This window comes from Porites lutea, chromosome 7, assembly GCF_958299795.1.
Source record: "Porites lutea chromosome 7, jaPorLute2.1, whole genome shotgun sequence".
Classification (NCBI taxonomy): Eukaryota; Metazoa; Cnidaria; class Anthozoa; order Scleractinia; family Poritidae; genus Porites; species Porites lutea.
In genome coordinates, this window is record NC_133207.1 from 23,332,495 (window position 1) to 23,345,802 (window position 13,308).

Sequence of the window (13,308 nt, forward strand, 5' to 3'; positions counted from 1 at the left end):
CACCGGAGCCGTGCCCAAACATTGCGAGTTCATGGTCAAACCGGACGAGTGGGGACAAGACAAGAATTGTACCCTGTTCATGTGGAACAACGTACCCAGCGGGGACGCGGATGGACCCAAACTCAATCCCAAGCAGACCGGCAACGTGCGTCTGGAGATAAAGTTCAGAGCGGCCGTGAATGCCAACATCACCATCTTGGTGTGGGCAGAATTTGAAGGCGTCATCTACATCGATCACTTGGGTACCGTGATCTATGATACCTCCGTGTAAAGGGAACCAGGGTTTAGTTGGACGATGGAATTGGTGGCGTTGAGTGATCGACAATTGAGAGCCTTGGCGCTCTCGGACCCCGAGTTGAAGCGCGTGTTCCAAGGCGTCTATCCCTCCGATCAATTGCCCGAGCATCCTCCCAAGACCACCCGGGGTGCCTACATCGTCAACACGGACCCGGCCGGCGAACCGGGTCAGCATTGGTTGGCCCTCTGGACAGAAGAGGGGGTGTGCGAAGTGATGGACAGTTACGGGTTGCCGTTGACCGTCTACGAAGCGCCGGGATTTCACGAATGGATCGCGCGGCATTGGAAATACGTGGTGCGTAGCGACAAGACGTTGCAGGCCTACGACAGTCAGGCCTGTGGTCATTATGCTTTTGCGTACCTGCAAGACCGCGTGCGACAACGGAGCCTGTTGGAGTTTGTGGAAAGTTTTCGAGACGGCGATTACGTGTGGAACGATCATCGCGTGGGGGAACGCGTCCGTCACTGGATCCAGAGTAAACTGCGCGACGTGGGCATGGACGAACCCGATGGACCGGATACGCAACGCTGTGTCTCTCGACGTTGTTTATTTCCTTCATTAAACGAGTCTTGAAACTTGACCGAGGTGTGTTTTTTTATGTGTGTCCCACAAGAGGGAGACGGCGAGAAAGGACGACTATATAAAGGGGACGGGACCAGGATCCAACGTGGGTGCGGGGGGCCTCCGCGCGAGCGGTCGGTCCGACCTCAAGGGTTCTCTCCCGGCCGGTGGTGGGCACGTCCGGTGTTTCCATAAAATAGTGCTAACCCTTGACCACTGCATGACCGAGTCTGGCCGCGGGGGTTCTCCGTACTCATTCCCCAGGGGACCTTAGCTCAGCGGGTAGAGCAGCGGCTTTGCACGCCGTGGGTCATCGGTTCGAGTCCGATAGGTTCCACGCCACGTCGTCGCGGGCGCTCCATAAAACCGGTGCGCTCGTGGCGACGTGATTTTTTTTGGTGAGAAAATGATTACGCGACAAGATAAGCGACGTGTCCTGGAAGCCTTGGACGAACGTCTGTTGATGGAACTCGTGATCCATCCCGTGGACGCGTTGTGCGACACCTGGGATTATGGACACTATCGAACCTTTCGTCGATTGGCGTGGGCTAGCGATTGGTTGGGGTTGGCCCGAGCGTTGAACGCCTGCCCGGAAACCACCGTGGTGGAGACCACGCTGACCCTGATAAAAGACGCCTCGCCGCGATTGTACGCCATGGTGTCGACATGATTCGACATCCCTGCAACACGCTGGTGGGCGGCCCGTCGAGGTGCGGGAAATCGACGTGGACGCGCGCTTTTTTACGGCACGCCGATCAATTGATACACCCCCCTCCTCGGGTGAAACATTATTGTTACGGGGCCTGGCAACCGGCCTTTGACGAGATGAAAAAAGAGAAGGTGCATTTTTCACGAAGGACTGCCCACGTCGGAGGAGTTGGACCAATGGTTCGGTCCCACGCAAGGGGGACTCTTGGTGTTGGACGATCTCATGGACGAAGGCGCCAACGACAAACGCGTGTTGGATGTCTTTTCCAAGCACTCGCATCATCGGAACATCAGCGTCCTCTTCCTGTGCCAGGATCTATTCCCGCCCGGCAAATTCGCCAAGACCATTTCGCGCAACGCCCATTACATCGTGGCGTTCAAGAACCCTCGGGATCAAGTGGGCATGCGCACCTTGACGCTGCAAGCCTTTTCCAACGACTGGTCGCACGTGATGAACATCTTTCGCGAATGTACCCAGCGCCCTTTTGGCTATTTAATGCTGGACCTGCATCCCGCATCAGGCGATCGGTACCGTCTATTCACCAACGTGTTACCGGAGGAAGGACCGACGGAAACCTAAGAAAGACAAGCATGAGTCGACGGTCCACCCCCTCGTCCGACGAGTTTCGGGACGATGTGAATTACTACCAATTGACCTTTGAGAATGAACTGGCTCGAGAACAGGCGCGACAACAGCGGAGACGGGAGGCAGGCCAGCAACGGGGCTTATCGGAACGCTTGGAGGGACACACCACGCCCTTGTCGGTGGGAGTAGGACGTTCCCCCCTCGTCACGCCCAATGCGGTGCGGGATGCTTTACATCGGGCCATGGAAATGTCGGGCGTGCCCACGGCCCCCCCGGCCGGGGTGGGCGTGGCACCCAATGTCTCGTCGCCGAGTTCGGGCGTGCCCAGCGTGACGACCATGCGGGCAGCGGCCCAGGATTTACCCTCGCCCACGTTTAGTCCCCGACAAATCGAGATGATGGAACGGATTGCCCGAGGAGATTTTCTGGCCGGGCAGATCGATGCACTGTTGGAGTCGGTGGGTCTCGACAACAATCAATTGACCGATTATATCGTCAGCCGTTCCATGACACCCCCGTCACCACCACCACCCCCGGCACCGCGAGGGGCACCGCGAGGGCGCGGTCGACCCCCGCCCCGGGGTCGAGGCCGGGGACGTGGCGGGGTGCCACCCGGAGGAGGTGGCGGGGACGATGGAAGTCCGCCCGGGGGCGGTGGCGGTGGAGGCGGCGGCGGTGGACGTCGTGGCCGTGGCCGTGGGCGTGGGCGGGGCCGCGGCACACCCCCTCGACGAGCACGCATGAATCAAGACGAATTACGACGACAGATGGATCTGTTGGCCGAAGATGCTTGTCAACGGTCGGTGGGGCGGCGCATTGCCGGCATCACGCACACCAATACCGTCACCACGGTCTACAAGGATGGAGGCGAACCCGAAGTCTATCGCACCTCGTCGCGTTTGTCTACCCCCAACACGGTATGAAAAACAGCCTCGGTTCCTTACCCCGTCACATTGCATCATGGTCCGACGCGGACGGAGACGACGACGACGGAGACGACACTACCAACGAGGGGGGATTTTACCCTTTCTCGTGCCTCTGGCCATTGCCGCCGGCAAGGCCATTGCAACCGGGGCGGTGAGTGGTGCGGCCGGGTACGGGGTCAAGAAAGGATTGGATGCCGCCACGCGCAAGAAACGCGTGGGTAAAATCTCTTGGGCGCAGGCGCAGGCCAACCAGCGCCTGGTTCGCAACATGCGCAACCGATGGATGAAGATGGCCGGGGTCAAGTAAACTATAAAGACCCCCTCGAACGTGTGTCCCAGGGAACACGACACCATGGTGCGACGCCTACAACGACAACTGCCCTTTTTGCGGAGCGTGTTGCGAGAAGCCGACCAGAACGTGAGACGGGAACGATTGCAGCTTGCCAATGCCGATCAAGTCAATGCCATCAGTGAGTTGGTGATGAACACCTTGAAAGGGAACGTGGAGGTCCCCCCTCAACTCTTGGATCAACTGCGTCCGCACAAGCACGCGTTGCGCGAGATGGCGCGTCGCAAACATTCCATAAAACGGCGACGGTCCGTCATGATGGCTCAAACCGGGGCGGGAGTGTGGCACGCCTTGGATCGCGTGTGTCGTCATTGCCTGACAGGATGAGTCACGGACCGTACCAGAAAAAGTACCTGGTGTCCCCGGCGGACATGGAACGACTGGTGGACCATTACAAAGGCACGTTGATGGAGAATTCTCGGTTGGCGCATGCCGCGCGGTTGGCCGCCAAACAACACGCCTTGTTGGCCTCCCCCGAGATTCCGCCGGCCACCAAGAAGATCCGCGTCAAGGCTCTGGGACCCGAAGTACGTCGAGCCACCAAACGCGTGCGGACCATGAATCTCCCGGCGGCCGGAGGGGCGGCGGGGGCCGACGACGACGACGACGGGTTTGCTCAAGGACCCATGGAAACCTTCTTGAGAACGCTTATGAAAAGCAGCACGCCCCAACCCAAGGCCACACCCAAACGCAAGCCCAAAGTCCCACCCAAGCCGGCCTTCTCGGTCCCGTTACTGGCCGACGATTGGGAACAGGAATTGGCGGTGCCCATTCCCAGTACCTCCAAGAGCAAAGGCACGTCGACCTTGAGCAAAGGCAAGACCCCTGCCTCCCCCCAGAAGAAAAAAACCCGCTTCAGTTTTCATCTCCCCAAGGTGCCCAAAGAAGCGCAGAAGTTGAGACGTCAACCCGGCTGGAGCGAGTGGGGAGAAAAGGTGCAGCGGAAACTCGATGGCAAGGACTACTAGACGCCGCCGCCACCGCGCGTCGCGCCGTGGACGGCGCCGTCGTCGCATGATAGGTCGAGGGTTGGACGTCCAAAAATGGTTGGCCAAGACAGGCATCGAATTTCATTGGCCGGGGTATCAATACATGGGGCCTGGCACCCATTTGGAGAAACGTCTGAAGCGCGGGGATCCCGGGATCAACCGGCTGGACCGCATTGCCAAACAACACGACATTGATTATTCTCGGTCGCGCAATCTCCAGGACAAGTGGAAAGCCGACGACAAGATGATTCGCGCCATTCAAACCCTCCCGGGGAAAAAGACCATGACCGAAGCCATCGTCAAAAAAATCATGCAAGCCAAACGTAAATTGAAACTGTAACCAAACATGTTTATTGTCGCTTACTACAGCTTTTTTTCCTAGGCAGTGCTATTTCTTGAGGTGGTTGTGTAACTAAAGAAGAGTTCTAGTGACCTAATAAACATTACATTTTCACACTATACATTTTACATCTCAGTTTTTTCATCGCGTCACACTTGAAGATCGTCACACTTGAATATCGTCACACTTGAATATCGTCACACTTGAATATCGACCCTAGTTCCCGTCCTGGGCTCCTTAAGAGCTATCCCTCAGCTTCCCAATCGATGGGTTCCGACCATTCGGGCGGCATCATCACATACATGACTTCCGTGGGGCCCAAACCCACATCTTTATCGGTGGGGCATTGACGCAACATGGTTTGGCACTGCTCGCATCGACCGTACACTTTGAAAACGGGACGTACTTTGATGGCGTCATCCGGCACAATCTCGGCTTCAGTTAACAAGATTTTCAAGAAATCGAAGGAAGGGTGGACCTTGATCGCTGTCGGCAAAGGCAGCATCTCCTTCGTCAACCCGCAACAAATCATGGCTCGTAATTCGATGGGTTCCGGGGGCGGGAGGGTCTTGGTCTCCATGTCGTATTTCGTGAGGTACGAGAAAATGCCCAAGAGACGTTTGCTCACTTGATCCGAATTGCCCGTGGTCAAACATTTGATCAGCGCGGGGAGTTCCTTCTTCATCAGGGTGAAATGCCATGACAACGGGTATGGCAATGAATGGTGCGAATACATCGCATACATCCACTCGCACTGTTCCTGGGATTCGCTCTCGATGCGTACACCGTCTGTAAACAAAAAAAGAGTTCAGTCAGAGTCGGGCGGTGCCGATTTGCCTACCCCATAATAATGACAATCGCACACCCACCCGCTGTGGTTGTAACACTCGGCATGGTCCAACACGGGGTGAGGACCTCCACGCTCTCGCTTGGTCAAGAACGTGTGGACGTTGACCGGCGTCGACTGTACCAGCATAAAGACCCTGCACAATAACCACACGCAATGGCAAGGGGCTCGCGGCCGGGTGTGAGCATGGCGTAGAGGGTAAGGGTGAACCACTCTCTCCAACGTACCTTTCGCTATGTTGGCCCCTTGGTGGACAGAACAATAACACTTGGCCTCGTTGCCGTCGATCCTCAAGTGGGACGCCATGGGAGTTAGCCGGTGTCTTCGTCAACAGTAACCAAACATGAGCAACAATAGTCACTCTACGACCATTGCAGTGACATGAGCCGGGAATCCCCTGCTCTATATATCACCCCTCTCTGGCCTGGGTCCCGGGCTCTCTCGGCCCACCCCAAAAGAGGGGGGATGGGGGGGTATCCCCCCTCTTTTGGGGGCTTTTTTAGAGGGGGGTCTGGTGAAATGAGACCCCTCCTCACACACCATAAAAAGACCTCTCTCACCCAGTCGACTCAAACCCAAACAGTCCTCATGCGATCTTTCTTGGAATGGTGTGGCCTTTCACTTTTGATTGGTGTCTTCTGTGTGCGAGGGAACTGGTCCGAGCCGTCATCCGTACGCCCTGTTGCCGCGTGCTGGTCCATAAAGCCTGTTTGTACGCCTCCTTGGCCGTCACTCCGTCCCGTCCTACACCCACGTGCCCTCACTGTCAACAAGAGTTGGGTCTGGCACGTTTTCGACGCTTGTGTTGGCAGTTGTCGGGTAAGTGGAGTTCATGGTTTGAATGTCCCCTCGCCCCTGCTCCCCCCTCACGCTCATTCTTACCATGGGGTTTACTTACAGATCATGGATCCACCGCCGCCGCGCCACCACCGTCTTCCGCCGGTCCTCCCGACGACGACGAGGTAAGTGGAACCCATCGGTTGAATTTTCCCGCGCCCCTAGCACCCCCTTTCCCGCGTCCCTGGCACCCCTTGGCTCATTCTTCCTTTGTTCGTTCCACTTAGGTGCCAGCACCACCACCACCATCGTCACCACGCCGCGACGCCAGGCCATCACAGGTAAACATTCTTTTTTTCGTGCACGCCATGGGACTTGGGCCGTGATGTGAACCTGAGCCCACCCCGGTTTGGTCGAAGACAAACCGGGTCAAGTCAGTCCCAAACGCCGTTCTAGACTCAACGGGATGTCTTGCGTGATGGAGACCTTGTGCTCCAAAGGATCCGACACCTCGTTTTTCTCCGTCTCGCTTTGCTGAATTTTTCAGGGTCGTCTTCCAGTGGGCTGTGATACTTTGTCTACAAGGTGGAGTCCACGTTGCTCCCTTTCCCCTGTTTTCCCTTACGGTATGAATTTCTCGTTGGCACCTGTTTTAGAAGCTGTCTCTGTTTTTTTGGTATTTTTTTTATTCTGGCCGGTTTTTTCTCATAGGAGGATAAGGTTAGTTGACTTTCTTGGCTGTCCTCATCCACTGCTTTTTTTTTTCTTCGTGCTGGCCAAGAACTCTCTCCCTCTCAATCCGTTTTGCGCCACTTGGGTACGTCTCCTAGCTTGGCATTCCTGTCCCTTTGACGATTCTCCTCTGGATGGCTTGACTGTCATTTAACACTGGGAAGATGACTGGCCCTTTGAAAAATGAAGGTCCAACAGCTCCCTCGAGCTTAGGGTGAACTCCTTGCCAATAACAGCCAGACGATTGATCTTTGGTGGTCTTTGAAATGATGTCTGTTGGCTCTCCCTCTCGTCCTTGATACCATTTGTCGTCTTTGCCAAGGGGTGCATGTCCCGAGGCCGGGGAAGAACGAGTTTACAGACCTACCAGAACAAGCATGGTTACTCCAGACATCCACAGCTTGGTTGCCTTGGTAATGGTTACAGGACCACCTGAAAAACCTGTCGGCGACAATCCCTTGTGATCGGTTTGAGATGCTGTTGGATAGCTTGGAGCGTTCAGAGTCATCCTTGCAGTTCCCCCGGTTGCGACCACACCCTTGCTGTCATCTTGTAAACTGTTGTTCGCCGAGCAGAAGTCGTCAAGCTGCGAGGACTTCACAAGCCTGATGGTCGATTCCTTTCCATCACTGTACCCCACGTTTACTAGAGAAGTGGTTTCGTCTGAATGGGATCACACCACCACCACAGAGGATACAGGTTTGTTGAAGACCACCTCTGGCCAGGAGGATTGGTATTGCAAACAGTGACTAGTTCCAGGGGTGCTTCCGTGTACTGGGAGTGGTCTTGCTTCAGTGACAGGTCCCCAACTTGTCAGCCCGAACCAAGTGGACTTGACATGGTACTCTTCCCCAGGTAGTATTCCTTGTGTACCATCAGTCTGCCTTGTCCTTCGATGCGTTCGTCTGTGCTTTCCTCACAAGGACACACCCTGTTGATTGGCTTCTTTGGTGACTTTTTTGGTAATGGTCTTCTGCATCCATCCCTGATGGATCCTCGAGCACGTGACGCGTCTTGGGCGAAACATCGGCTTCTTGGATGGATAGCTCTCTCTCTCTGTTTGTGCGCTCTCGCATGCGTTTTCCATGGCTTGTCCTTGTGTCGAAAGAAATGGAAGTGGAGGGTCACTTCCCTACAGAGAAAGCCTGACGAGTCGAACGCGTCGTGTTTGGGGGAACACTGTGACCTGGACACTGATGACACCACTCAGCGAGAACCAGAAAGACCTTTCCATAGCCTTTCGTGCAGAAAACCAAGCAAGCACATTCCACCTGATCGGAAGGATCATCCGTTCCATCCGTGTTTTTTGGGTGGGACATCTGTTCCAGCCTTTCTTCATCGGTTGGTGTGTTGACTGCTTGTTCTGCAAATGTCACTAGACCCAAGCAAGTCTTTAGTCACAGTCACTGGTACAGGCCAAACACTAACACAAGTTCCTGCATCATTCACTTTCACTGTCACAGGGTTCCCGGTTCAATCCGTCTGCCCTTGTTTGGATTCGTGGAAGTTCGTCATCGAGGTTCATTGCACTGTCAGAGCTCCATTGGTTTTGTGGGATGATTTTCCTGGGCTTTGCAAGGTAGGCCACTGCACGAAACCACCCTCTCCTTGTGTGGTATGGAACAAGATGGTGTTCGTGCATACCTGTCTTTTTCCAAGACACCTACTTTAGTAGGTACAGGTGAGTTGGTTCTACTTTGTGTCAGTTGGCGATGGAAGCTGTCGACGATGGTGTCTATTGGGTTGGATCTGATTCTTCTAATGTTGGTCTGCCGGTACCAGCTGCGCCCGGGTTTTAGGAGAGGTGGGTTGCTTTTGCCATCCTCCCTTTGGTGGAGGAGACCGTCGATCCTTCATGGACGCCTTTCCTCCTTTGCTGTTAAGATCTCTGGTCTGTGGTCTTTTTGTGAGCCCGACGAGTCATCCAAGCTCTGACATGGACGGAGTCCTATTTTTCATCAGCAGCATTCGGTTTGGAGTTCACAGACAGGTGAGTGGTTTGGACTTCCCCGTTCGAGGGATGTTTCCCTGTGCAGCTTGGACCTTTCATGTCGGCGCTGGTTTCGTCTGATTTGGCAGGTAGGAAGGGGAAAACCCTGTGCTTCTTTGACATAGTGTGTGAACACTTTTTCTGTTGGGCGTGGCAGCAGAATCAGTCGACGTGAGTGGTCCCAAAAAACCTCTTTGGCGGTGATATCAGGTTAGGGTCACTAGGGACTTGAGAGGCTGGAGGGCTTTTCCGTTGACTCGGGTCAGCTTGCCGAGGTTTACCCAATGGCTGACACTCGTGTTGTTCAGGGTGGGTTTCTCCAAGTCAGGGTACTCTTCCTTGAGGTGTTTTATCCCTGGGAATTGGTGGCACGACTGGCATGAGCAACTTGGGTGTGCATTGCTGCTGTGGTATGCCTGTTCCTAATATGGTTGTACCTCCATCATCACCTTGCAAAGTTCCTGGGGAAAGAAGCTTGGCCACCCCAAGTGTCTTGGTGGTGTGTTCTGCGTGTCAGGCCCTATAGGTTTGTCAACTGAAGGCTCTTGGGAGTGTCGGTTTGCCTGTTGGAGTATTTTGAGGCAATTGGCATCTCAGTCATTCCTGGTTTGACCCCCAGTTGTACTGTTGTGCCAAGTCACCCTACGCTAATCTCTTCCACTCTTTTTCTCCATGTTTTCTACGGGTGTTTTCCATTTGAATTTGGTCTGTGCCCTGTTTCCCCCACGTTTCTTTCTCGCACTTTGGCCATTCACCTTCCTCCATCTTTTTCCATTTTTCCCCCTCTTTTTGTCCCTCACACCAGTTCCTCTCTTTTCACACCCTGCCCTTCCCTCCCTTTCACACGTTTACTTCCCACTTTTCCCTCTGTCGTTCCATCCACTGATGCATTGTCTTTTTCTCGGGACTAACTTGACTCGGTTTGTTTTTTCTCAAACCTTCAGGTCACCTCCAGCGAGTCGACCCCGGACAGCGACGAACTGAACAGTCGACGCCAATTGCAGTGCGAAGAACGTCTGCCGACCACCAGCAACAGCAGCGACGACGAAGCGTGTCTGCAAGCGTTGCAAGCCGCCGAAGGACAATCCGGTGGCGGGCTGCGGTTCCAGCTCACTCCCTACACCGTCCGTCACCGCCCCTCGTTCGGCGTCACCTGGCAAGCGTTCCGGGCACGACTGCAAGGACAACCCAGCTCGGGCGACGCCTCGGAGGAAGTGATTCGCGCCCTGGGACAAGCCATCCGAGACCAATCGCGTCCGTGGCACGACGACGATTATTTGCAGATCTACCTGGGATCCAACCGCTTGGCCAATAATTTTACCAGTGCTCGCGTACGGGTGAGAGATTGGCGACACACGCAAGGTCCCGCGAGGCATCTGCTCGAACAGATGACGGCCCTCTTGAACTCCAACGAGGACTTTGCCGTGGACGATACCTTCTTGGTGGACTTGACCTACGTGCGCCCGCCACGCGGCACGGGCCGTCGTAAACTCGGGTCCGACGCCTTCGTCAATATGGTCAAGAGCAAACACAGTTGTATCGAGATCACCAACAAGGACGATCTCTGTTGCGCGCGGGCCCTGGTGACGGCGCGAGCCTACCAACACAAAGATCAAAGTAGCCTTCACATGAGCGAATACAATATCCTCCGGCAAGGGCGCGATCTCCAAAAGACCAAAGCCCGCGAATTGCATCGATTGGCCAAAGTGCCCGAAGGGCCTTGCGGGTTGCCCGAAATACGCGAATTCGAAAAAGTGTTGCCCGACTACCAAGTCATCGTGGTCTCGGCCGATCACGGAAATGCCATCGTGCATTGCGGCCCGACGGCCCTGCACCGACTCATTCTCTTAGAACACCAGGGACATTACGACGTCATCACCAAATTGAACGCGTATTTTGGCGTGGTCTTCTTTTGCTTACGGTGCCGCAAAGGGTTCAAGACCAAGGACTTTCGTCACCATCGGTGTCCCGGCTTCAAGTGTTATTGCTGCCAACAAACGGACTGCTCGGACTTTGCCACCCACCATGCCCGAGACGCCGCCACCGAACTGTGCCCCCATTGTCATCGCCGTTTCTTTGGTCCTCGGTGCCTCGAACTGCACACCATCCGTTCTCCCAGCGGTCAAAGGGTCCACCCGCTGACCTTCGACAACGTGTGTGCCCAACTACGGTGCTGTGGGCACTGCGGACGCACCTTCAAGAGCTACCAGGCCTTTCTCAGCCACCTCTGCGGTTACCAACCGTGCTACAATTGCGGGCACACGGTGGACGTGTGGGACCACAAATGTTTCATCCAGCCCATCCCCTTACGTCGAGGCCCCAAACGCAAACACCCCACCAGCAGCACCACCGCCGACCAGCCGGGACCCGTGCCCGAGGAACAGGCCGTCGTCAAAATCTTTTTCGACTGCGAGTGCATGCAGGAAGGAGGGGAGGCGCATCGCGTGAACCTGGTGTGCGCCGAGACCAGTCTGGACGATCGACGCTACCAGTTTCCGTCCATGCAAGAATTCATGGCCTGGGTGTGGAACCTGAGAGTGACGGACCCCGGACGCCGCCCGTTCGTGTTGATCGCGCATAATTTCCAGGGCTACGACGGTTACCTGTTGCTCGAAGAACTGTACAAACAAGCGGTGGTGCCTTCGCAGATCGTCAACGGGGCCAAACTGTTGAGCGTCTCCATCCCCGGCGGCATCAAATTCATCGACAGTTTGAACTTTTTTCCCATGGCCCTGGCCTCGTTTCCCCAGACCTTCGGCTTGCGGGAAGAAGCCAAGGGGTTCTTTCCCCACTTCTTTAACATCCCCACCTTGCAGCAGTACGTGGGGGCCATGCCGGACAAACACTATTACGATCCCGACGGCATGAAACCGGCCCGTCGCGCCGACTTCGAACGATGGTACGCGGAACAAGTGGCGTCGCATCGCGTGTTCAACTTGCAAGCCGAACTGTTGAAATACTGCCAGTCCGACGTCCGGATCCTGAAACAGGCGTGTACCCTCTTCGAGCGCGAATTCAGGGGCATTTGCGGGTTCGACCCCTTCGAACAATGCATCACCATCGCCTCGGCGTGTAACGTGGCCTACCGTCGCCATTGGATGCGGCCCAGAACCCTGGCCGTCGAACCCCTGCATGGCTGGCATCCGCAGATCCGTCAATCGAGAGTCGCCTTGGAATGGTTGTACCACCTAGAACGCATCCTGCCCCCACCCACGGACGGGGAACCCCGCCTACGCCACAGCCGTAACGGAGGCGAAGTGCTGTTCCGGATCGGCGAGCATCGCTACCACAGCGACGGCTACGATCCGCGCACCGGGTTCGTGTACGAATTCTACGGGTGTTTCTACCACGGGTGCCCCGAATGTTTTCCCCAGCGACACCAGCGGCACGCCAAACTCGACGGGGCCACGCCCCACGAACTGTACACGCGCACGGTCCAACGGGCCGAACGCATTCGTCAAGGCGGTCACGTGGTGATCGAAAAATGGGAGTGCGAGTGGGAAGCCCAAAAGAGGGAGGATCCCGAGTTGCGCCTGTGGGCCGAGACCCTGGATCTGGTGACGCCCCTGGATCCCCGCGACGCCTTCTTCGGCGGACGGACCGAAGCCGTGCGAGCCCACTGTCAGGCCCAGCCTGACCAACACATCTTCTACGACGATTTCACGTCCCTGTACCCGTGGGTCAATAAGAACTGCAAGTACCCCGTGGGTCATCCCGTCATTCACACGCAGTTTACCTGCCAGACACCCGAAGACTGGGACCGACTGGTGCGCCATCAATCGTACGGGTTGGTCCAATGCCGCGTCCTGCCGCCTCACTACCTGTTTCATCCCGTGCTGCCCGTCCGCGTGGCCGGCAAGTTGTTGTTTCCCCTGTGCGTCCAATGCGCCCGACGGCAAGTGCCCCTACCCTGGACGGAACGCACCTACATCTGCGACCACACCCCTCGCGAACGAGCCTTCGTGGGGACCTGGTGCACGCCCGAATTGGTGCTGGCCCTGGACCAAGGGTACGTGATTCTCCACATCTACGAACTGTGGAACTTTCGGCAGACCTCCACCACCCTGTTCAGGGATTACATCAATACCTGGATCAAGGTGAAACAGGAAGCCGACGGTTGGCCCTCGCCCGACGTGGAAAAAGATCCCGCCTTGCAAATCGAGTACCTGGAAGAGTTTCGGCGCGTCGAAAGGGTGATCCTCGAC

At 56.0% G+C, this 13,308-nt stretch overlaps 1 non-coding gene and 1 pseudogene across 1 annotated transcript; both read left to right on the forward strand.

Annotated features, from left to right (window-relative positions):
• Positions 1-1,123: 1,123 nt before the first annotated feature.
• On the forward strand, positions 1,124-1,196 carry Trnaa-ugc (transfer RNA alanine (anticodon UGC)). The gene has a single exon. It is a non-coding gene; the product is annotated as a tRNA-Ala (tRNA).
• Positions 1,197-1,525: 329 nt separating this feature from the next.
• On the forward strand, positions 1,526-2,147 carry LOC140943316 (uncharacterized; annotated as a pseudogene).
• Positions 2,148-13,308: the final 11,161 nt, after the last annotated feature.